At 36.8% G+C, this 25,115-nt stretch overlaps 1 protein-coding gene and 1 pseudogene across 6 annotated transcripts in view; both read right to left on the reverse strand.

Annotated features, from left to right (window-relative positions):
* MIPOL1 (mirror-image polydactyly 1) overlaps positions 1-25,115 on the reverse strand; it is a 370,191-nt gene that overhangs the window by 75,740 nt on the left and 269,336 nt on the right. The window lies entirely within an intron of this gene.
* LOC116526384 lies at positions 24,384-24,502 on the reverse strand (annotated as a pseudogene).

Here is a 25,115-nt window from a genome sequence, read left to right on the forward strand (position 1 = left end):
AAACCCATATAAATGCATGCAAAGACACATCATAATTAAACTTCAAAAAAAAAAAAAAAAAACGAAAGCCAAAGACAAATGAGAGAACTCAGCTTCTTTTTCAAGATCGACTAGGATTCCATTGTGTATATATATACACATTTTCTTTATTCATTCATCTTTTGATGGCACTGATACTTAGGTTGATCCAATAACTTGGCTATTGTCAATAGTGTTGCAATGAACATGGAAATGCAGACATCTCTTTGAAAAACTAATTTCATGCCAGTTGGGGTGGCTCACACCTGTGAAGTCAGCACTTTGAAAAACTGAGGTGGGAGGATTGCTTGAGGCCAGGAGATCAAGACCAGCCTGGGCAACATAGTGAGACCCTGCCCCTACAAAAATTTTTAAAAAATCAATCAGGTGTGGAAGCATACACTTTTAGTCCAGCTACTCAGGAGGCTGAGGCAGGAGGATTGCTTAGCCTTCGAGTTTGAGGCTGCAGTGAGCTACAGTCATGCCACTGCACTCCAGCTTGGGCAACAGAGCAAGACCCTACCCTTGAAAATAGATGATTTCAAATCTTTTGGGTAAATATCCAGAAGTAGGATTGCTAGATCATATAATTCTGTTTTTATGTTTTTTTGAGAAACCTGCATTCAGTTATTCATAATGACTATACAATTGGCCCTCTGTATACATGGATTCTGCATTTTTGGATTCAAGCTACTATAAATGAAAAAATATATATATATTTTAAAGGTGATTGTTGGCTATGCAACGGTGGCTCACACTTGTAATCCCAGCACTTTGGGAGGCCGGGGCAGTTGGATCTCTTGAGCACAGGATTTTGAGACTAGCCTGGGCAATGTGGCAAGACCTCATCTCTACTAAAAAATACAAAAACTTAGCCAGGCATTGTGGCACAAGCCCATAATCCCAGCTACTTGGGAGGCTGAAGCAGACGAATAGTTTGAACCCAGAGATGGTGGTTGCAGTGGGTCAGGATCATGCCACTGACTGCACTCCAGCCTGGGTGACAGAGTGAGACCTGGTATCAACAAACAAACAAACAAACAAACAAACAAAAATAAAAAAGGATGGTTGTGTCTATACTGAACATGTGCAGATTTTTTTTCTAGTGATTATTCCCTAAACGCATAGTATAACTACTATGTACACAGTATTTACATTGTATTAGGTATAAGTAAGCTAGAGATGATTTAGGTATGTAAGAGAATGTGCATAGGTTATATGCAAATATTACACCATTTTACACAAGGGATTTGACTATCCATGGGTTTTGCTATCCAGAAGGGGTGGTGATACCTATCTCCTAACAGATACTGAGGGACAACTGAATTAATTTATGCTCCCACCGAGTATTTACAAGGGTTCCCTTTTCTCCATATCCTCACCAACACCTGTTATCTTTTGTCTTTTTGATAAAACAGGTAATACGATAAAGCTTTGTGTCCCCACCCAGATCTCATGTTGAATTGCAATTCCCCAGGTGTTGAGGGAGGAATCTGGTGGGAGGTGATTGGATCATGAGGGTGGTTTCCCCAGTGCTGTTCTCATGATAGTGAGTGAGTTTTCATGAGATCTGATGGTTTCGTAAGTGTCTGGAATTGCCCCTGCTTGCTCTTCTCTCTCCTGCCACCATGTGAAGAAGGTCCTTGCTTTCCCTTCACCTTCTGCCATGATTGCAAATTTCCTGAGGCCTCCCCAGCCATGTGGAACTGTGAGTCAATTAAAATATTTTTTTAAAATAAATTATCCAGTCTTGGGCATTTCTTGATAGCAGTGTGAAAATGGACTAATACAACAGCCATCCTGACTGGTGTGAGATATCTTATTGTGGTTTTAATTTGCATTTCTCTATGATTAGGAAAGTTGAGCATTTTTTTTCATGTATTTATTGGCTATTTGTATGTCTTCTTTTGAGAAATGTCTATTCAAGTCCCTTGCCAATTTCTAAATTGGGTGTTTTGTTTTCTTGCTATTGAGTTGTTTGAGTGGGTTACATATCTTGGATATTAACCCTTTATCAGATGTATGGTTTGCAGATATTTTCTCCCAGTCCACAGGCTGTCTTATCATACTGTTAATTGTTTTCTTTAAAGTGCAGAAGATTTTGGGTTTCATGTAATCTCATATGTCTATTTTTTGTTGTTGCCTGTGCTTTCTGGGGTCAGATCCAATAAACGAATGTCATATAGGTTTCCCCTTATGTTTTCTTCTAGTAGTTTCATAGTTTCTGGCCTTTCATTTAATTCCTTAATCCATTTTGAGTTGATTTTTTTGTGTGGTGTGAAATAAAGATCCAATTGCATTTTTCTGCATGTGAATATCCAGTTTTCCAAGCACTATCTATTGAAAAGATTATCCTTTTCCCATTGTGTATTCTTGGCACTTTTGTCAAAAATCAATTGATGAATAGGTATGAGGGTTCATTTCCAGGCTTTCTATTCTGTTCCACTGGTCAATAGGTCTATTTTTTGGGCAGTATCATGCTGCTTTAATTGCTAGCTTTGTAGTATTATTTGAAATCAGGTACTATGATGCCTGTTGCTTTGTTCTTTTTGCTCATGATTCCCTTGGCTATTTGGTTTTGGTGTGTGTGTGTGTGTGTGTGTGTGTGTGTGTGTGTGTGTGTGTGTGTTGGGGGGTCCATAGGAGTTTCAAGATAGTTTTTTTCTATTTATTAACAATGACATTAGAATTTTGATAAGTATTGCACCGAATTCTTTTTTTTTTTTCCCATTTATTTATTTTATTGCATTTTAGGTTTTGGGGTACATGTGAAGAACATGCAAAATTGTTGCATAGGAAGACACATGGCAGTGTGATTTGCTGCCTTCCTCCCCATCACCTACATCTGGCATTTCTCCCCTTGCTATCTCTCCCCAGCTTCCCACCCCCCACCATCGCTCCCCTATTTCCCCCCAACTGACCCCAGTGTGTAGTGCTCCCCTCCCTGTGTCCATGTGCTCTCATCGTTCAACACCCGCCTATGAGTGAGAACATGCGGTGTTTGATCTTCTGCTCCTCTGTCAGTTTGCTGAGAATGATGGTTTCCAGGTTCATCCAGTCCCCACAAAGGACCCAAACTCATCGTTTTTTATGGCTGCATAATATTCCATGGTGTATATGTGCCACATTTTCCCTATCCAGTCTATCATCGATGGGCATTTGGGTTGGTTCCAGGTCTTTGCTATTGTAAACAGTGCTGCAATGAACATTCGTGTACATGTGTCCTTATAGTAGAACGATTTGTAATCCTTTGGATATATACCCAGTAATGGGATTGCTGGGTCAAATGGAATTTCTATTTCTAGGTCCTTGAGGAATCGCCACACTGTCTTCCACAATGGTTGAACCAATTTACACTCCCACCAACAGTGCAAAAGTGTTCCTATTTCTCCACATCCTCTCCAGCATCTGTTGTCTCCAGATTTTTTAATGATCGCCATTCTAACCGGCGTGAGATGGTATCTCAGTGTAGTTTTGATTTGCATTTCTCTGATGACCAGTGATGATGAGCATTTTTTCATATGTTTGTTGGCCTCACGTATGTCTTCTTTTGAGAAGTGTCTGTTCATATCCTTTGCCCACTTTTGAATGGGCTTGTTAGTTTTTTTCTTGTAAATCTGCTTTAGTCCTTTGTAAATTTTGGATATCAGCCCTTTGTCAGATGGGTAAACTGCAAAAATTTTTTCCCAATCTGTTGGTTGCCGATTCACTCTAATGATTGTTTCTTTTGCTGTGCAGAAGCTGTGGAGTTTGATTAGGTCCCATTTGTCTATTTTGGCTTTTGTTGTCAATGCTTTTGGCGTTTTGGTCATGAAGTCCTTGCCTACACCTACGTCCTGAATGGTTTTGCCTAGATTTTCTTCTAGGGTTTTTATGGTGTCAGGTCTTATGTTTAAGTCTTTAATCCATCTGGAGTTAATTTTAGTGTAAGGTGTCAGGAAGGGGTCCAGTTTCTGCTTTCTGCACATGGCTAGCCAGCTTTCCCAACACCATTTATTAAACAGGGAATCCTTTCCCCATTGCTTGTTTTTGTCTGGTTTGTCAAAGATCAGATGGTTGTAGAAAGGTTGTGTTGCCTCCGAGACCTCTGTTCTGTTCCATTGGTCTATATCTCTGTTTTGGTACCAGTACCATGCTGTTTTGATTACTGTAGCCTTGTAGTATAGTTTGAAGTCTGGTAGTGTGATGCCCCCCGCTTTGTTCTTTTTACTTAGAATTGACTTGGCTATGCGGGCTCTCTTTTGGTTCCATATGAAGTTTAAGGTGGTTTTTTCCAGTTCTGCAAAGAAGGTCATTGGTAGCTTGATGGGGATAGCATTGAATCTGTAAATTACTTTGGGCAGTATGGCCATTTTCACGATATTGATTCTTCCTAACCATGAACATGGGATGTTTCTCCATCTGTTTGTGTCCTCTCTTATTTCGTTGAGCAGTGGCTTGTAGTTCTCCTTGAAGAGGTCCTTTACATTCCTTGTTAGTTGTATTCCTATTCTTATATTACTTTGGGTAGATTACTCAGTATGACATTTTAACAGTATTAACTCTTCTAATCCATGAACATGAGATGTCCTTCCACTTATTTGTGGCCTCTTCAATTTCTTTCATTGACATTTTAGAGTCTTCATTGTACAGGTCTTACATCTCCTTTTGGTAAATTTATTCCTATGATTTAATCTTTTTTAAAGGGGTAGCTATTGCAAATGGGATTGTTCTCTTCATTTTTTGTTCAGATAGTTTGTTGTTAGTGCATAGAAGTGCTATTGATTTTGGGGTATTGATTTTGTATCCTACAACTTTACTGTATTTGTTTTAAGTGTTTTTGTTCTTCTGGAGGCTCGCTCTTTGCCAACCAGGCTGGAGACTAGTGGTGCAATCATAGTTCACTATAACCTTGCACTCCTGGGCTCAAGCAATTGTCCTGTGTCAGCCTTCCAAGTAGCTAGGACTACAGGCACATGCCAACATGCCTGGCTACTTTTTAAAAAAATTTTAAATAAAGATGAGGTCTCACTATTTTTCCCAGGCTGATCTTGAACTCCTGGCTTCATGTGATCCTCCTGCCTTGGCCTCCCAAAGTGCTGATATTACACGCATGAATTACTGCACCCAGACTGTTTTCTCAGTTCTAAGAGTTGGTTGCTTTTTTTTTTCCTTTCTTTTTTTGAGTCTTCAGGGTTTGTGATCCTGTTGTCAGCAAACGATGACAATTTTCACTTCTTTCTTTCCTATTTGAATGACTTTTATTTCTTTCTTTTGCTTAATTGCTCTGGCAAGAATTTCCAATACCATGTGGAATAGAATTGGTGAGAGTGGGCATTCTTGTCTGATCCCAGATCTTAGAGGAGAGGCTTTTAATTTTTTATTGCTGAGTGTAATGTTAGCTGTGGGCTTCTCATACAGCCTTTATTGTGTTGAGGTACATACTTTCTATACCTTGTTTGGTGAGAGGCTTTTTTTGTTTTTTTAAATCATGAAAGGATGTTGAATTATGTCAAATGCTTTCTCTGCATCTAATGAGATAATCACATGGCTTTTGTTTTCATTCTGTTAATGTGAGGTATCAATTTTATTGATTTGCATATGCTTTACCATCCTTGCATCCCAAGAATAAATCCCACTTGAAAATGTTGTTGACTTTGGTTTGATAGCATTTTGTTGAGAATTTTTACATCTATGTTATTAAGAATACAGGCCTGTAATTTCCTTTCCTTGTAATAACCTGGTCTGACTCTGGGATCAGGGTAATAGTGACCTTGCAAAAAAAGTTTGGAAGTATTCTCTCCTCTTTAATTTTTGGGAAGAGTTAGAGAAAGATTAGTATTAGTTCTTCATTAAATGTTTGGTAGAATTCAGTGGTGAAGCTGTCAGGTCCTGGGCAACTTTTTATGAGAGATGTTTTTAATTACTGATTTAATCTCCTTAGTCATTACTAGTCTGTTCAGATTTTCTATTTCTTCACGATTCAGTGTGGTAGGTTCTATTGTCTAACAATTTATCCATTTCTTCTAGGTTTTCAAATTTACTGGCATATCTTTATTCATAATAAATATGTGTATGTTAGCAGTTGTATGGTCTCCTCTTTCATTTCTGATTTTCATTTATTTAAGTCTTCCCTCTCTTTTTCTTAGTCTAGTTAAGGGTTTGTAGATTTTATCTTTTTAAAAAACCAATTCTTAGTTTCATTGATATTTTGTACTTTTTTTCTAGGCTCTACTTCTTTTTTTTTTGCTCTGAGCTTTATTATTTCCTTCCTTCTGCCAACTCTGGACTTTGTTATTCTTTTCCTAGTTCCTTTAGGAGAAATATTAAGTCATCTCTTTGAAATATGTCTTCTTTTTTGATATGGGCATTTATTGCTGTAAAAGTTCCTTAGAAGTGCTTTTCCTCTATACCATAAGCTTTGCTATGTTTTGTTTCAATTTTCATTTGTCTCAAGATAATTTTTAAATTTTTCTTTTAATTTCTTCATTGCCCATTGGTTATTCAGGAGCCTGTTGTTTAACTGCCATATATTTGTGAATTTCCTAAAATTCCTCCTGTTTTGATTTCTAGGGTTCACACTAATGTGGTAAAAAAAAAAAAAACTTGATGTGATTTCAATATTCTTAAATTTGCTAAGGCTTGTTTTATGCTCTAACAAATGATCTATCCTGAATAATGTTCAATGTGTGCTTGAGAAGAATATGTATTCTGTTCCTGTTGAACTGAATGTTCTGTATATGTCTGTTAGTTCCATTTGAGCTAGAGTGTTGTTCATGTCCAATATTTTATTGCTATTACTATTTTTCTTTCTGTATTATCTGTCCATTGTTTAAAGTGGGGTATTCTCCAACCCCACTGGAAACAAGAAAAAAATAAAGTGGTATATTGAAGTCTCCTGCTATTACTGTATTGTAATTTATCTCTCCACAGATCCTTCAATGTCTACTTCATATATTTAGGTATTCTGATGTTGCATGTGTATATATTTATAATTGTTATATCCTCTTGATAAATGGACCTCTTTATCATTATATAATGTCCTCTGTCTCTTTTTTAAAGTTTTTGACTTAAAATCTATATTGTCTAAAACAATATTTACAACTGTTATATTCTCTTGATCAACTGACTCCTCTTATATTCTCTTGATCAACTGACTCCTCTATCATTATTATAATGTTCTATTTTTTTTTTTTGCAGTTTTGAATTAAAGTCTAAATTGTCTAAGAATAGCTACCCCTGCTATCTTTTGGTAGCCATTTATGTAAAATATCTTTTTTTCCCCTTTCACTTTCAGTCTATGTGTCCTTAAAAGTAAAGTTTAGTCTCTGGTAGATAGCATATAGTTGGGTCTTGGTTTTTGTTCATTCAGTCACTCTATGTTTTTTTGAAAGATAATTTAATCCATTTTATTCGTGGTAATTATTGATAGGTAAAGATTACTGCCATTTCACTAACTGTTTTCTGGTGGTTTTGTTGATATTTTGTGGTATCTCTTGCTATCTTCCTTTGTGGTTTCATGGCATCAGATTTTCATCAGTAATGACCTTGGCAAATTTGTCAATGAATTTCTCTGCTGCTTTGGGATCAGATGTTTTATCACCACAAATGTTTAAAAATTTAATACCTTTCATTTTTTTTTCAAGCTCTGCAACCAGCCTGTTGAATATTTGCAGTTTTCTTCAATTTTCAGTTCAGTGTCCAAGATATTTGCTTGTTTAACGACTAGCATACCAGTAAGTGTCATAAATTAACTGCAATACTGATGGATCTACTCTTTCAATACATGATTGAGGTCTTCAATTTTAGCTTTATGTAGTGTTTTATTTTACATCACTTTAAACATAGAACTTCAGTGGCTTGTCCTTCTGTTACTTCAGGTCATATATGGTAGTCATTCTAGCACCATACTCTTTTGTAAGACATTTTACACTTCACTGCTGTCTAGTCTCTCCAATAGCATGACTTTCTGAGCTACAGATAAACATAAATGCTTCTTTTCTTTTTCTTATCATTGTTCCCAATGGGGCATCTGCAGACATTTTAGATATTTTCAGCAATATCTTTATTATACCACAGAGCAGAGAATAAACAAAAACACACAATGAGCAATGAATGTAAATTCTGGCCCCATGTGGGGCATTATAATGACCTGCTGTTCATGCATCCAGCCTGCACACATGCCATTTTATTATGCTTCTTAGGTGTGCTTGTGTAGGGGAATCTGGATAAGAACAGAAAAAGTATATTGAAGTTGAATGGGGATGGGAGGGTCTTTTTTCCCTTAAGGATGCTGAATAAACTGTGTGTTGTGTGCCTGAATTTTGATTGTAACCTGTCACATGAGGTCAGGTGTGGAATTTTCTACTTGTGATGTCATGTCAGCACTCACAAAAGTCTTAGGCTTTGAGCATTTTGGTTTTCAGATTCGGGACGTGCAATTTGTACTGATCTCAGGGACATTAAAAGCATAATAGAAAAATGTTATGAACAATTCCATGCCTGTAAGCTTAATAACTTACATGAAAGTGATCAATTTCATGATAGACACAAACTACCAAAACTCATACAAGGAGAAATAAATAATTGGGAAAAAATTATTTATGAAATAAATTCAATAAAATAGTCAATAACATTCAAAAAATGAAAGCACCGGGCCCACTGGTGAATTCTAGTCAATATTTAAGAAAGAAATAATGTCAATTCTCTATTATCTCATTCAAAAATTACAAGCAGAGGAAACATTATTTAATTCAATTAAATAGGCTAGCATTACCCTAATACCAAAACCAGATTAAAACATTACAAGAAAGAAAAACTTATAAACCAATGTTATGTAAATACCCTAAACAAAATATTAGCAAATTAAATCCAACAAAATATATAAGCAATTATACTCTATGGCCAAGTGAAACTTATTCCAGATATCCAAGCCTGATTTAACATTAAAAAATCAATTAATGTACTCCATCACAAAAGAGTCTAAAGACTAAAATTATTAATAATATAAAAATGCATTAGAAGCATTTGACAAAATCCAATACCATTCATGATAGAACCTCTCAGAAAACTAGAAATAGGGAGGAACTATCTCAAGTTCATCTATAAAAACCATACAGTTATCATACTTAATAGTAGGAAAATAGATGATTTACCTCTAAAAACAAGAAAAAGGTAAGAAGTGCTCTCTCATTACTTCTATTCAACATCATACTGGAAGTCCTAGCTAATGCAATAAGACAAGAAAAGAAAGTGAAAAATATAAAGACTGGGAAGGAAAAAATAAAACTTTTTCTGTAGATGACATGATTAGGGTTGAAAATAACATTCCAAACCAACCAACCAACCAACCAACCAACCAACCAACCAAACAAACAAACAACTTCTGGAACTATTAACGATTAGTGATTAAAGCAAAACTGCAGGACATAAGATTATTTTAAGGTCAATTGCTTTCCCAGATAGCAACAATGAACAATTTTAATTTGAGATTACATTAGTGCCAAAAAGAGAAATACTTTGGTATATATACAATAAAACATGTACAAGATCTATATTAGGAAACCTATATAACTCTGACGAAAGAAATCAAAGATGTAAATAAATGGAGTCTTGGATAAGACAACTTAATATTGTTAAGATGCCAGTTCTTCACAATTTGATCTATACATGCAACACAATCCCAATAAAAATTCTAGCAAATTATTTTGTATTGACAAACTGATACTTAAAGCTTATGTAGAGAGGCAAAAGATCCCAAGTAATCAACTCAGTATATAAGGAGAACAATGTTGGAGGGCTGACACCACCTAACTTCAAGACTTACTATACTGCTGTGGTAAAGAAGACAGCATTGCGTCACAAAACAATAGACAAATCAATCAACGGAAGAGAAGAGAGTCCAGAAACAGATCCACACAAATATTGTCAACTGATCTTTGACAAAGTAGCATAAGCAATGTAATGAACAAAGAATAGTTTTTTTAAAAATAAATAGTGCTGGAACAATTGGATATCCATATGAAAAAATGAATCTAGACAAAGACGTTGCATTTTTCACCAATTGTGACTCAAGATGGACTATAAGACTAAATAGCAAAACACAAAATTATAAAACTTCTTAAAAAAAAAAAGAAAATCTAGGTGACCTTAGGCTTGGTGATCAGTTGTTAGATGTAGCACCTAAAACATAATTTATGAAAGAAAAAAACAGGTAAGTTGGATCTCATTAAAAGTAAAAACTGTGCTGCAAAAGGCACTGTTAAAGAGAATGAAAAGACAATTCATGAAACAGGTGAACATCATTGCAAAACACTAATAAAGGACTGGTATTCAAAATATACAAAGAACTCTTTAAAATCAACAATAAGAAAATAAATAACTTAATTTAAAAAATGAGTAAGGCTGTAATTCCAGCATTTTGGGAGGTTGAAGCAGGTGAACCACTTGAGGTCAGAAGTTCCAGACCAGCCTGGCTAACATGGTGAAACCCTGTCTCTACTAAAAATACAAAAATTATCCAGGCATGGTGGTGCATATCTTTAGTCCCAGCCACTTAGGAGGCTGAGTCAGGAGTATTGATTGAACCTCAAAGGTGGATGTTACAGTGAGCTGAGATCGCACCATTGCACTCTAGCTTGGGTGACAGAGCAACTCCGTCTCAAAAAAACCAAAAAATGAGTAAAAGATCTTAACAGACACTTAAGCAAAAAAAGCATATGGATGGCAAGTAAGCATATAAAAGGCTCAACATCACATGTCATCAGAGAATTGTAAGTTAAAACAACAATGATATGCTACCACATTACTATTAGAATGGCTAAAATCCAAAAACCTAAAAATATTAATTGCTGGTGAGGATGCTGTACAACAGAAACTCTCATTCATTGCTGGTGGGAATGCAAAATAGCACAGCCACTGTGAAAGATAGTTTGGCAGATTCTTTCAAATCTAGATATAGTCTTACCATATGTATTAGTCTATTTTCACACTGCTAATAAAGACATACCCAACACTAGGTAATTTATAAAGAAAAAGAGGTTTAATAGTCTCCCAATTTCATATGGCTAGGGAGGCTTCATAATCATGGCTGAAGGTGAATGAAGAGCAAAGGCATGTCTTACATGGTGGCAGAAAAGAAAGCCTGTGTAGGGGAATTGCCTTTTATAAAACCATTAGATCTTATGAGGCTTATTCACTATCACGGAAAAAACTGCCCCCATGATTCAATTACCTTCCACCCAGTCCCTTCCATGACACATGCAGATTATGGGAGTTACATTTCAAGATGAGATTTGAGTGAGGACACAGCCAAAAAATATCACCATATGATCTAGCAATCATGCTCCAATGCTTTATCCAATAGAGTTCAATAACTATGTCCATAAAGAAACCTACACATGAATGTTTATACTAGTTTATTCCTAATTTCTCCAGACTGGAAACAACCAAGATGTCTTTCATTAGGTGAATATATAAACAAACCATTATGTATCTATACAATGAAATTTTTTTTTATACTTTAAGTTATGGGATACATGTACAGAATGTGCAGGTTTGTTACATAGGTACACAAGTGCCATGGTGATTTGCTGCACCTATCAATCTTCACCTACAATAGCTATTTCTCTTAATGCTGTCCCTCCACTAGTCCCCCAACCCCCTTGACAAGCCATGGTGTGTGATATTCTCCTCCTTGTGTCCATGTGTTCTCATTGTTCAACTCCCACTTATGTGAGAACATGTGGTGTTTGGCTTTCTGTTCTTGTGTTACTTTGCTGATAATGATGGTTTCCAGCTTCACCCATGTCCCTGCAAAGGACATGAACTCATCCTTTTTTATAACTGCTTAGTATTCCATGGTGTATATGTGGCACATTTTCTTTACTCAGTCTACCATCAGAGAGTACTATAAATACCTCCATGTAAATAAACTAGAAAATCTAGAGAAGATGGATAAATTCCTGGACACATACACCTTCCCAAGACTAAACCAGGAAGAAGTCAAATCCCTGAATAGACCAATAACATGTTCTGAAGTTGAGGCAGTAATTAATAGCCTATCAGCCAAAAAAAGCCCAGGACCAGATGATTCACAGCTGAATTCTACCAGAGGTACAAAGAGGAGCTGATACCATTCCTTCTGAAACTATTCCAAACAACAGAAAAAGAGAAACTCCTCCCTAACTCATTTCATGAGGCCAGCATCATCCTGATACCAAAACCAGGCAGAGACACAACAAAAAAGAAAATTTCAGGCCAATATCTCTGATGAACATTGATGTGAGAATCCTCAATAAAATACTGGCATACTGAATCCAGCAGCACATCAAAAAGCTTATCTACCACAACCAAGTCAGCTTCATCCCTGGAATGCAAGGCTGGTTCAACATATGCAAATCAATAAACATAATCCATCACATATACAGAACCAATGATAAAACCACATGATTATCTCAATAGATGCAGAAAAGGCCTTTGATAAAATTAAACACTGCTTCATGCTAAAAACTCTCAATAAACTAGGTACTGATGGAACGTATCTGAAAATAGTAAGAACTATTTATGACAAACCCACAGCCAATATCATACTGAATGGGCAAAGCTGGAAGCATTCCCTTTGGAAACCAGAACAAGACAAGGATGCCCTCTCTCACCATTCCTATTCAACATAGTATTGGAAGTTCTGGCCAGGGAAATCAGGCAAGAGAAAGAAATAAAGGGTATTAAAATAGGAAGAAACGAACTGTATGCTTTTAAAAACCATCTTTAATTGAGAAAGAACTAATAGGGTGGTAACTAATAGAGTGAGAACTCACTCATTACCACGAGAAAGGCACCAAGTCGATCATGCAGGATCTGCCCCCATAACCCCAACACTTCCACTGGGCTTCACCTTCTGACACCACCACATTAGGGATTCAATTTCAACATGAGGTTTGGAGGGGCCAAACATCCAAGCTACAGCAGTGTCCAAACCGGACCTAATCAGACCTGAATTCAGTTATGCTTGTTACAATTTATAATAGTGATAAATTGAAGCACCTCTATAAGAGGACTTACCAGATAGTGTGTGGTCTATAAAACTTATTAGGTTTTATGGAAAACTGCTGAGAAAACATACTAGGCAGGAATTGAGAAAAATTAAAAGACTATGATAAGTCTCTTCAAGTATTTCAAGAGGCAATTTACAGAATCCTGTGTTGCTTCAGAGGGGAACATATTCCAGCTCAGAATGGGACTTATCAGAATTGTACAGTAGGATGTTGATGCCTTACAAAAAAATAAGATATTCTCATTATGTTAATGTAACCCTGCTTAGTACTGAAGGCTAGATAAAATTACCTTTACATAATTTTTCAAAGAAGATGCTTAGTTAAAAATAAGCTATCATCATTTTTCATCCTAATTCTGCTTAGACGGGGGCACTCAGTCACAAAACAATAGTGCCATCTGCATAAGAGTCAGTTCTAGCCAAGATAATTTTTGAGGAGCTCAGCACACTCTCACTAGCCAGCTTCTCCACAATGAGAAATTATGCCCTATTATATCAACACGAATAAATTTTTACACTAAAAATGTATAGGCTGGTGCAAAACTAATTTTACAATAATAATAGCAAATAATTGTTCTTACATAGGGCCAATATTTTTCAATTTTATTAATTATCCCAACTCCCTTAGAAACTGTAAGTCAAGTCTTATTAAATACATAGTTTTACATTATATACAGCTTAGGGATAGGCACTGATATTGAATTCAGATATGAGGTCTAAATAAATTCATATTATGAGACTATTACTAATGCACAGTGCTTGCTACACAGCTGTTTGTAAATAGCTACTTGGTTAATTGAAATGCTAATATAGTACATGCCTATTATAACTCAATGCATCACTTTGCAGTTACAAGTAAAACAAAGCATAGGCTTATAATAGGCATAATGGTACATGCCTATTATAAGCCTATGCTTTGTTTTACTTGTAACTGCATAGTGATGCATTGAGATACATCAGGCACTGTTTGCCTTCCTTCTATAAATGAGTGACTATTATGTGCTGGGTGCTTTGCTAGAGCTAGAGATGAGTATTGACTAAACACATGTTTCAAATTGTTACAAATGCTATAAAGCAAAGGAGGTGACATTTGAGTTGAGATTTAAGGATAAAAGTAGGTATTAAATTGAAGGAGGGTGGAAGAAAACTTTTCAGGCACAGGGAAGGACATGTACAAAGGCCTATAGCAAGAGAAAGGATGGCTGAAGAGCTAAATAAACCCCAGTTAGGCAGTGTTCAGAGACCATTAAAAAATGTGGTTGGGATCAGATCACATAGAATCTTCCTGAAATATAGAATATTTTGGTCTTTATCATAGAGCAAATAAGAAACTGCTAAAAGGTGTTAAAGAAAGGGGAAGAATATTTGCCTTTTAAAAAATTGCTCTGTCTAGTAGCTAGTTTGTATAGCTACAAGTGATCACATTCTCTAATAAGGATAGCTTTGGAATTGTAAGAGAATATGGAGCTATACTGAGGCGCAAACCCAGGAAATATAACAAAGTTTAGGAACTTATTTTTTTAGTTATTTGGGCCAGACATACTACTTAGAAGATTTTTTTGTTTTCTATCAAGGATTTTGACTCACTAGATTATGAAAATATTACTGTTTGTTCTAAAAGATGGGATTTCTCTTGGACCTGGTTTGGTATCATCTCATTTAGAATCACATTGTCTATGTTTGCTGTATTTAGCTTCACAACTTCAATTCAAGGGTCTATAATCTCTGTCCCCAAGTGTTTCTATGATTTTTACTAAATATAAAAGATACTTAAAATTTTATTTGTATAGATTCAGTGAGTACATGTGCAGTTTTGCTACATAGATATATTGTGTAGTGTTGAAGTCTGGGCTTTTAGTGTACCCATCACCCAAACAGTGAACACTACACCCAGTAGGTAACTTTTCAACCCTCACCCACCTCCCAGCATCCCCCATTTTGGAGTTCCCAGTGTCTATTACTCTCCTTCACATTAAAAGATACTTTTCTGTCATCTTATTTGACCTGAGACCAATTCTTTCTGGAAATGCCTTTTTTCCCCGCTTTCTATGACAATACACTTCTGGTTTCCACTTATTCTCAATCTTCTTTGGGGACTTCTTGTCCTCTACTCAACCTTTAACTGGTATCTTCTCATTCTACCTACTCTCTCTTGATTTCAACCCACACTGATGATGTATTAGTCTGTTATCACGTTACTATAAAGAATTACTGGAGACCAGGTAATTTGTAAGAAAAGGGGTTTAATTGATTCACAGTTCTGCAGGCTGTGCAGGAAGCATGGCTGGGGAGGCCTCAGAAAACTTACAAGCATGGTTAAAGGTGAAGGGGAAGCAGGAACATCTTCACATGGCAGAGTAGCAGAGAGAGCACAAGGGGAGATGGTACACACTCTAAACAATCAGATGTCATGAGAACTTGCTTTCATGAGAACAGCAAGGGGGAAATCTGCCCTCAAGATCCAATCACCTCCCACCAGGCCTCTCCTGCAAAACTGAGGATCAATATTCAACATGAGATTTTGGGAAGGAGACAAATCCAAGCCTTATCAAGTGGCTTCACTTGATCATCTATGTAACTAATGACTTTTAACTCTGAAATACATCTCTCCAGCTCATATTTCTATCCTGAGCAACTGATTTTCATAACCACCTCATAAACATCTCCACGTCATCAGTCTTCAAATATCTACAACTAAATGTCTAAAGCTGAACTCATGATCTCATTTTTGTACCCCTCTGCAAATTCACCCTTTCTATTCCTCCTCCTTTCCTTAGGCATCACCATCTACTCAGTTGTTCATGCATGAAAACTGTACGTCATCCTTAATATTTATCTCTCACCTCACACTCTAATCAATTATGTTGTTTTAAACATAAATCTCCTTTGCATCTTTCAATTTTTTTCTGTCCCCATTTTCGTCCGTTTTCTGGTGCTATAACAGAATATCATAGACTAGGTAGTTTACAAACAATAAAAGATTATTTGGCTCTGGAAGCTGGAAAGTCCAAGAGCATGGCATTGGTATCTGGTGAGGGTTATCCCATGGTGGAAAGTGGAAGGTGGAAGGACACACAAGAGAGAGAAAATGGGGGCTGAGCTTACCATTTTATAAGGAGCCCACTCCTAAGATAACTAACCATCTTTTATGATAATGGAATTAATCCATTCATGAGGATTAATGAATCCAGCCATGAGGCAGAGCCCTCATAGCTGGAGCGCCTATTAAAGTCCCCACCTCTTAATACTGTTAAAGTGGCAATAATTTTCAATACATAAATCTTTGGGGGACACATTCGAACCACAGGAAGCCCCATTACCACTATCTTAATTTAGAGTGACTGCCATTATTCTTTCAAGTGAATTACCACGTGATATGGTTTGCATCTGTGTCCCTGCCCAAATCCATGTCAAACTGTAATCCCCAGTGTTGCAAGTGCAGTCTGGTGGGAGGTGATTAGATCATGGGGTTGTTCTCATGAATGGTTTAGTACCATCTCTTTGGTGCTGTTCTTGTGATAGTGAGTGAGTTCTCACCAGACCTGGTTGTTTAAAAGTATGTAACACCACCCTGCACTCTCTCTCTTCCTCTTGCTCTTGCCATGTGATGTGTCTGCTCCCCCTTTACCTTCTCCATGATTGGAAGCTTCCTCTGGCCTCCCAGAAGCAGATGCCACTATGTTTCCTACATAGCTTGCAGAACTATGAGCCAATTAAACCTCCTTTCTTTATAAATTACCCACTCTCAGGCCCCTTTATAGCAATGCAAGAATGGAATAATATAGCACGATAGTCTTTTCAGTTGCTTCTTGCCTTGAGTGAGTTTTCTAAAGCACAAATATGAATGTATCATTCCCTTGATTAAATGTGTCCCATAGATTCTCGTACATTTTTATTTTTATTTTTTTATTTCTGCCTTCATTTCACTATTTATCTATTCATCATTCAGGAGCAAGTTGTTCAGTTTCCATGTAATTGTGATATTTGAGTGCTTTTCTTAATCCTGAGTTCTAATTTGATTGTTCTGTGGTCTGAGAGACTGTTTGTTATGATTTCCATTCTTTTGCATTTGTTGAGGAGTGATTTACTTCCAATTATGTGGTCAATTTTAGAGTAAGTGCAATGTGGTGCTGAGAAGAATGTGTATTCTGCGGATTTGGGGTGGAGAGTTCTGTAGATGTCTATTAGGTCCACTTGGTCCAGGTCTGCATTCAAGTCCTGGATATCCTTGTTGACTTTCTGTTTCGTTGATCTGTCCAATATTGACAGTGGGGTGCTAAAGTCTCCCATTATTATTGTGCGGGAGTATAAGTCTCTTTGTAGGTCATTAGGAACTTACTTTATGTATCTGGGTGCTCCTGCATTGGGTGCATATGTATTTAGGATAGTTAGCTCTTCTTGTTGCATTAATCCTTTTACCATTATGTAATGCCTTTCTTTGTCTCTTTTGATCTTTGTTGGTTTTAAAGTCCATTTTATCAGAGACTAGGATTGCTACCCCTGCTTTTTTTTGCTCTCCATTTGCTTGGTAAATCTTCTTCTATCCCTGTATTTTGAGTCTGTGTGAGTCTTTGCACGTGAGGTGGGTCTCCTGAATACAGCACACTGATGGGTCTTGACTTTTTATCCAGTTTGCCAGTCTGTGTCTTTTGATTGGGTCTTTTAGGCCATTTACATTCAACGTTACTATTGTTACATTTGAATTTGATCCTACCATTTTGTTACTGGCTGGTTGTTTTGTCCGTTGATTGACGTGGTTTCTTCATTGCACTGTTGTTCTTTACCATTTGGTATGTTTTTGCAGTGGCTGGTACTGGTTGTTCCTTTCCATGTTTAGTACTTCCTTCAGGAGCTCTTGTAAGGCAGGTCTTGTAGCAATGAACTCTCTCAGCAATTGCTTGTCCATAAAAGATTTTATTTTTCCTTCATTTATTAAGCTTAGTTTGGCCAGATACGATATTCTGGGTTGAAAGTTCTTTTCTTTAGGGATGTTGAATATTGGTCCCGACTCCCTTCTAGCTTGTAGGGTTTTTGCTGTGAGATCCACTGTGAGTCTGATGGGCTCTCCTTTGTGGGTGACTCGACCTTTCTCTCTGGCTGCCCTTAGGATTTTTCCCTTCATTTCAACCCTGGTGAATCTGATGATTATGTGCCTTGGGGTTGCTCTTCTTGAGGTGTATCTTGGTGGTGTTCTTTGTATTTCCTGGATTTGAATGTTGGTCTGCCTTGTTAGTTTGGGGAAGTTCTCTTGGATAATATCCTGAAGAATGTTTTCCAACTTGGATTCATTCTCCCTGTCACATTCAGGTATGCCAATGAAGCATAAATTAGGTCTTTTCACATAATCCCATAGTTCTTGGAGGCTTTGTTCATTTCTTTTCACTCGTTTTTCTCTAATCTTGGCTTCTCATTTTATTTCATTGATTTGATCTTCAATCTCTGATATCCTTTCTTCTGCTTGATCGATTCAGCTGTTGAAACTTACGTATGCCTCACGAAGTTCTCAGGTTATGTTTTTCAGCTCCATCAAGTCATTTATGTTATTCTCTAAACTGGTTATTCTACTTTGCATTTCATCTAACCATTTTTCATTGTTTAGTTTCTTTGCATTGGGTTAGAACATGGTCTTTTAACTCAGAGAAATTTGTTATTACCCACCTTCTCAAGCCTGCTTCTGTCAATTCGTCAAACTTATGAAACTTATTCTCTGTCATGTTTTGTCCCCTTGATGGTGAGGAGTTGTGATCCCTGGGAGGAGAAGAGGTGTTCTGGTGTTTGACGGTTTCATCCTTTTTGCGCTGGTTTCTTCCCATCTTTGTGGATTTATCTCTCTTTGATCTTTGATGTTGGTGATTTCTGGAGTAATCTCTGAGTGGACGTCCTTTCTGTTCAGGTTGGAGCTAGATCTTTTTTGGCCTGCAGAGGCGCTGCTGGTCTGCCTTGGATTCAGTCAGGCTGCTGGGTTGGGTTGTCTTCCCCTGGAGTTTGTTTATGCAGGTGTTAGCCTCATCTTCCCAATGGCATCTCTCCTTCCCCGAGCTTGATCTTCCCGGTTAAGGTCAAACTGTCGCATTCACTGCGAAGCTCTCTAGCATGCGGGCTTCAGTTTGAGTTTTGTGGGGGTGGGGCCTGCCAGGTTCTATGGCCTGTTTCCCTGCTTTCAACTCTGCCTCTTTCTGCGGGAAAGGTAGTTCTGTCCCACTGGTGTTAGTCCAAACTTCCATCCAGGTTCGTGCTGACAACTTATGGCACCAGGTGGGAGCCATCACTCAGATTTGCATTGACAATCCACAGCACCCCTCAGCCTGGCGGGGCTCTTGTGGACTGTGGGTTGCAGGAGGGATGGGGGAAGCACTGGATCTGAATCAGAGCATGGAAGGCATGAAGGCCCCCCGACCCTGTGAGCCAGTTGCACGTTTCAGGTAGGGATGTGTTCCGTACTGTCTCAGTTCACCCTCCCTGTGCTGCTCTCACCCTGCTTCGGCTTCAGCTTGCCTTCTCTGGGCTATTTTCAGTGTTCCACCAGTTCCACTGAAATGAATCCAGCACCTCACTTGGAATTGTGAAGTCCACTAGCCCTCTGCATCTCATTCGCTGGGAGCTGCATTCCAATGTTGCCTCCTCTCGGCCATCTTGGCGCCCTCTGTTAAACCTCATTTACAATGCTTTTCATGCCTCTCTTTATAGCTCATTTCTCATCATTCACCTCTTTACCTCTATACTCCAGTCAGGATGAATAACCTCCAAGTTTCCTAGAACACTGACGCTATCTCCCTTTACTTAACTAGCTCCTACAGATCCTTTGGCTCTCGGCTTGGATAGGAGAGTCCCCAAGAAATCTGACCTAGTATCCAGCTTAGATCATACCCTCAGGGTCTCCCATAGTACTCAGACATTTCAAATGGATAAGGAGTAAACCCCGTGAGAAACTGTCTTTTCCCCATTTAATCCCTATCTACTACATAGAAAAGGGTTTAATAAATATTGTGAAATGGATACATTAATAATTTGTTCCTTAAGCCTGTTTTATGTGGTTCTTAAGTTTTTATGTTTTAGTGGATGACAAGAATCTGTAATTTGCATACGTATTGCAGAATATAAGGTCTGGATATTTAGGGCTAGTCTATAGTTAATCAATGTGGATTACAGACTAATTGCTTTGTGTACACTAAGAGTAATTTTAAAACACCCCAAGATTTAAAAAGGAAATGAAAGAAAAGTAAGCAAAACTAACTTCATGAATTACTGTATCCTGGAAGGGGATGTTACATTGACTCTCATTATTATAACATCATTATGGATTTCAGCGGTTTTCCTGGAATGCTAAAAAGGAGTGCTACTGGAAGACCCCTGGTAATTGAGTAAACATTTGCTTGTGGTAAAATAATTGCTAAAAGGGGCATTCATTCAATAAACATTTATTGAGCAACTACACACATACAATGCACACACACACATATGTATATATATGCTTATATACTATATTGTCACATAGTATATGACAAGTACATAGTAAATGCATGGGAATACAACAGTATACAAAGAAGATAAAAATTTCTAATTGTATAGAGGCTTTACTCACCATTTTATCTTTAGCACCTCAAAGAATGCTTAATAAATATTTGTGAATTAACTAATGTTTCTTAAGACCTGCTCACAATCTGTATCTCCTTAAGTCCTGATGGCCTTCAATTGTAGATGTGCTATTGCATAGCAGATCCCATAGATAAGGAAGAAAGGCTGTTATTCTCCTGAAGGTAACTTCTACTTCCCTTTATATTTCTTATTTTAAAATTACTTCACCATAATTTATCATAATTGCCAAAATGTTAGCTTGTGAAATCTGAAGCAGGTCTCTTTATAGAAAATAGACAGGGAGTTATAAAAAATGATCTTTCATCGTAATTTTGTTGATAATTTTGCCTACAGTAATGACAGAGAACTGTTATTCATTTACACCAAGATGATCCCTAATTTAAGCAAATTATGCATGTGCTGTATGCACCTTATTTAAAAAAAATAAATTTATTATTTATTTCATTATATTTTTCAACAGTTTTTCTGTACAATATGTGAAAATTGAAAAGTTGCATAAAGTCAACTGAAGGTTCTATCAGATTGCTTTATCTATATGTTTTAGGGATTATAAAGATAAAATTAAGGTTATTGTTTCTTTGAGAGCTAAAATACTTAACAAAACATTCATTGAGTTTTCTTCTTTGTACTTTGATAATGCTAAAACATGCCTTATTTCACATTTATAAGCAACAGAATTCTTTCAACAAATGTAGCTAATGATCAGGATGAATGTCATGTACTTTTGTTTCGATCATCAGGAAATACTGTTTACTTTGCTTTAAAATTTATGTGAGTCATTTGATTATATGCCTTTTTTAATTAGCTTGAAGGAAGCAATCACTGGCAAGAAAGCGGAAATCAATTCTGATCCGATATTGATAGCTACTGTGCGGTAAACTGTGTGTCCTTTCTAATTAAATGTAAACATGTTCAGTTCTAAAGTCCAGCAGCAATGACAACAGTCACTAGGAAAGATTGCCTAAGTACTGCTCAACTGATTTGCCTGCCCTTTATTTCTTTTAAAGTTGTGCTTGTGCAATCATTGGTGGGGTAAATGTTGGTTGTAACTGACTTTTTTTTTAGGTCATCTTCAGAGAAAAGATTTGACAAGAATGTAGAGCGCTCTGTAATACCTAAAGTTACTTATTAACTATGTCCTTCTGATAGCTAATCAATGGCATTGCATAGAGTGAAATTTGGTGCACTAAACTGCCCCCCGTCCAAAGCCAAGTCTTGGTAAATATTTAATGGCTGTAAAGGTGTTTTGCTAGTTATCAAACTGATATGTTAAAGGACTCTTAAAAGCAACTTTATCTTTCCTTCCCTTCCATAAATAATTTGCTTGGCAATATACTGTGTACGTGTACAAGTATTTGGATGATTTCATTTTACTATCTTCCTCAGAAAAAGAAGAAATCAGAATTAATATAAAATCATGTTCACTTTAATCAAGTACTTTGTCACTTAAACATAAGAGAAAAAAATCACCACCGCCAAACTTCACTCTTGGTAAAATGCCAACTTAAAAAGCATAAAACCCAACCTCTTTCACTTTACTAAACACTACACTAGACTTGTTCAAAACCTGTTATACAGCTGTCATAAGGAAATGTTATAAAATTTGTGTTGCAACACACTCTGAAAAATCAGAAGACATTTAGATTTTTGCTTTTTATTCAACACAGTACAGGTTGGGTTTTATATGTTTACTTTTTAACTTATCTATTGAGTTTAAAGCCCCCTTGTTTTACCTTTAACTCCTAGCTAGGCAGATAAACTAGCAGTTTCATACTTTAAATAAAAACAAATCTCCCAAGATTTAAGTTTTATTAGAATACTTGATAATTGCTTAGGTCTTGTCTAGAAATGAGGCTGATTTCTTTAAATTTACACATTTCATGTTTACAGATTGGGAAGGAAGTTAGTAATACATTTGTTTTTTATTCTGGAAGGAGAAATAGTTTAAATGTATTTCAGTCTAAAATTTAAGACACTTACTAAAGACTGACTGACTTATGAGGTGGAAATTTTAAGAGCCTAATTGTAGAAAGTCACAAATTACATTCCTAAGTATGAAATAAGAACTGGTGACTGAAAAGCACTATACTGAATTAATGACTCTTCAAGATACATCCAATATCAAAAAGGTTAAAATTTAAAAATAAAGAAAACAGTATTAGAGTAAAATCATTAAAGTTCAATTTCCAGAATTAAAAATTATTAAAAATTTGCCAGATTTGAGGTGTAATGGTGCATTTCTCAACACTAGGAAGACCTGCCTATTTTACCTTGTGGTGGGCTGAAATGAATATTTACATATGTTTTTGCCTGACATAGCTGGTTTATGGAAGAGAAATAGCTTCCCACTATTAGTGACATATTTTTAGTTTTAAGATGTTATTGATGGTCCAAGTGCAATGATGGGAAGTTTTCTAAATTGTTCCTAAAATCCTGTCTAAAGATGATTTCAATATTGTATCACTTTATTTTATTTATTTATTTATTTATTTATTTATTTTTTTGAGACGGAGTTTCACTCTTGTTACCAAGGCTGGAGTGCAATGGCGTGATCTCGGCTCACCGCAACCTCCGCCTCCTGGGTTCAGGCACTTCTCCTGCCTCAACCTCCTGAGTAGCTGGGATTACAGGCACGCGCCACCATGCCCAGCTAATGTTTTGTATTTTTAGTAGAGACGGGGTTTCACCATGTTGACCAGGATGGTCTCGATCTCTTGACGTGATCCACCCGCCTCGGCCTCCCAAAGTGCTGGGATTACAGGCTTGAGCCACCGCGCCCAGCAGGTACAATACTGTATCACTTTAAAAGAGTAAGGCACCATGTTCCACCATGGTCCATCTTCAAGGAGTTTCATTTTATACATTGCTGACCATAATATGTCAAAGTTCGAAAAGGCAGCATACAATATTCATGTTTTTAAATTGCAATTTCTGGTTTATGCCTTCTGAAACATGTCTATATTAATTTTGATCCTGAAATGTTTATTATAAAGGTATTTTTCTACTTCTCAAATTTTGGCGAGAAATCAATGTTAGATCAGAACAAGGGAAAGGCCAGCAGGTACATGTCTGGGTCCTCAATATAAAATGATAACAAAACTACACTGAAATAAGTTGAAAATATGATGCTAGTTAACTAAGGATGCACAGGTAACCAATTGCTCATGTAAATGAAAAAATGTAAATTGGGTATACTGCTGCTAAAATAGGCACTTCAACAGGAAATTAATTTTTTTTTCTGGCACCTATACATAATTGCATATATGTGAAAAGACAAGCTGCATCAACTAACCCTTGTCAGCCAGCTTTTTAAAAATTTGTTTTTATTTTTATGGATTCAGGGGGTACATGTGTAACTCTATTACATGGATATATTGCATAGTGGTGTAGCCTGGGCTTTTAGTATACTCATCACCCAAATAGTGAGCATTGTACCTAAAAGGCAATTTTTCAGTTGCCTCACCTCCTTCCTTTTCCTACCCTACTTTGGAGTACCTAGTGTCTATTATTCTCCCCTGTATTTCCAAGTATATCCATTGCTTAGCTCCCACTTAAAATTGAGAACATAGAGTAATTGATTTTTTGTTTCTGGGTTATCCTCTTAGGATAATGACCTCAAGATCCATTCATATGGCTGCAAATGACATATTTTCATTCTTTTTCATGTCTGTGTAGTACTCCATAGTGTATATGTACCACATTTTCTTTTTCTTTCTTTTTTTTTTTTTTTTTTTTAGGCATACAGCACCCAGGATTCCCAGGCAGTCTTACATCCAACTACTAACCAGGCCCAACCCTGCTTAGCTTCTGAGATCAGGTGAGATCACACGTGTTCAGGGTAGAATGGCCATAGACTGTACCACATTTGCTTTATGAAGTCATCCATTGGATAAGTATTTAGGTTCACTCCATGATTCTGCTATTGTGAATACTGCTGTGATAAATGCACAAGTGCAGGTGTCTTTTTCTTTAGGTAGATACTCAGTATCTACCCTACTCAGTGGGATTGCTGTGTTGAATGACTTCTTTGAGAAATTTCCATACTATTTTCCACAGAGGTTCATTTTTTCCACATCTTTGCTCCCATCTTTGTTTTCTGACTTTTTATAATAGCAATTCTGACTCGTATGAGATGGTATCTTATAGTGGTTTTAATTGCCATGTTTCTTCTGTTTAGTGATTTGAGTATTTTTTTCATGTTTGTTGCCCACTTGTATGTAATCCTTTGGGAAATATCTGTTCATATCCTTTTCCCAATTTTTAATGGGGTATTTTTTTTTCTTGTTGAGCTATTTGAGTTCCTTGTTGACTCTGAGTGTTAGTCCTTTGTTGAATGCATAGTTTACAGCAAATAGCACCTCTCTTCTACAGTTGGTTGGTTTAATGTGTTGATTATTTCTTTTGCTGTCTACAAGTTTAGTTTAACTGAGTCCCATTTGTCTACTTTTGTTTTTGTTGCATTTGCTTT

Source organism: Sapajus apella, unplaced genomic scaffold (genome assembly GCF_009761245.1).
Source record: "Sapajus apella isolate SASKATOON/1434 unplaced genomic scaffold, GSC_monkey_1.0 scaffold50, whole genome shotgun sequence".
NCBI lineage: Eukaryota > Metazoa > Chordata > Mammalia > Primates > Cebidae > Sapajus > Sapajus apella.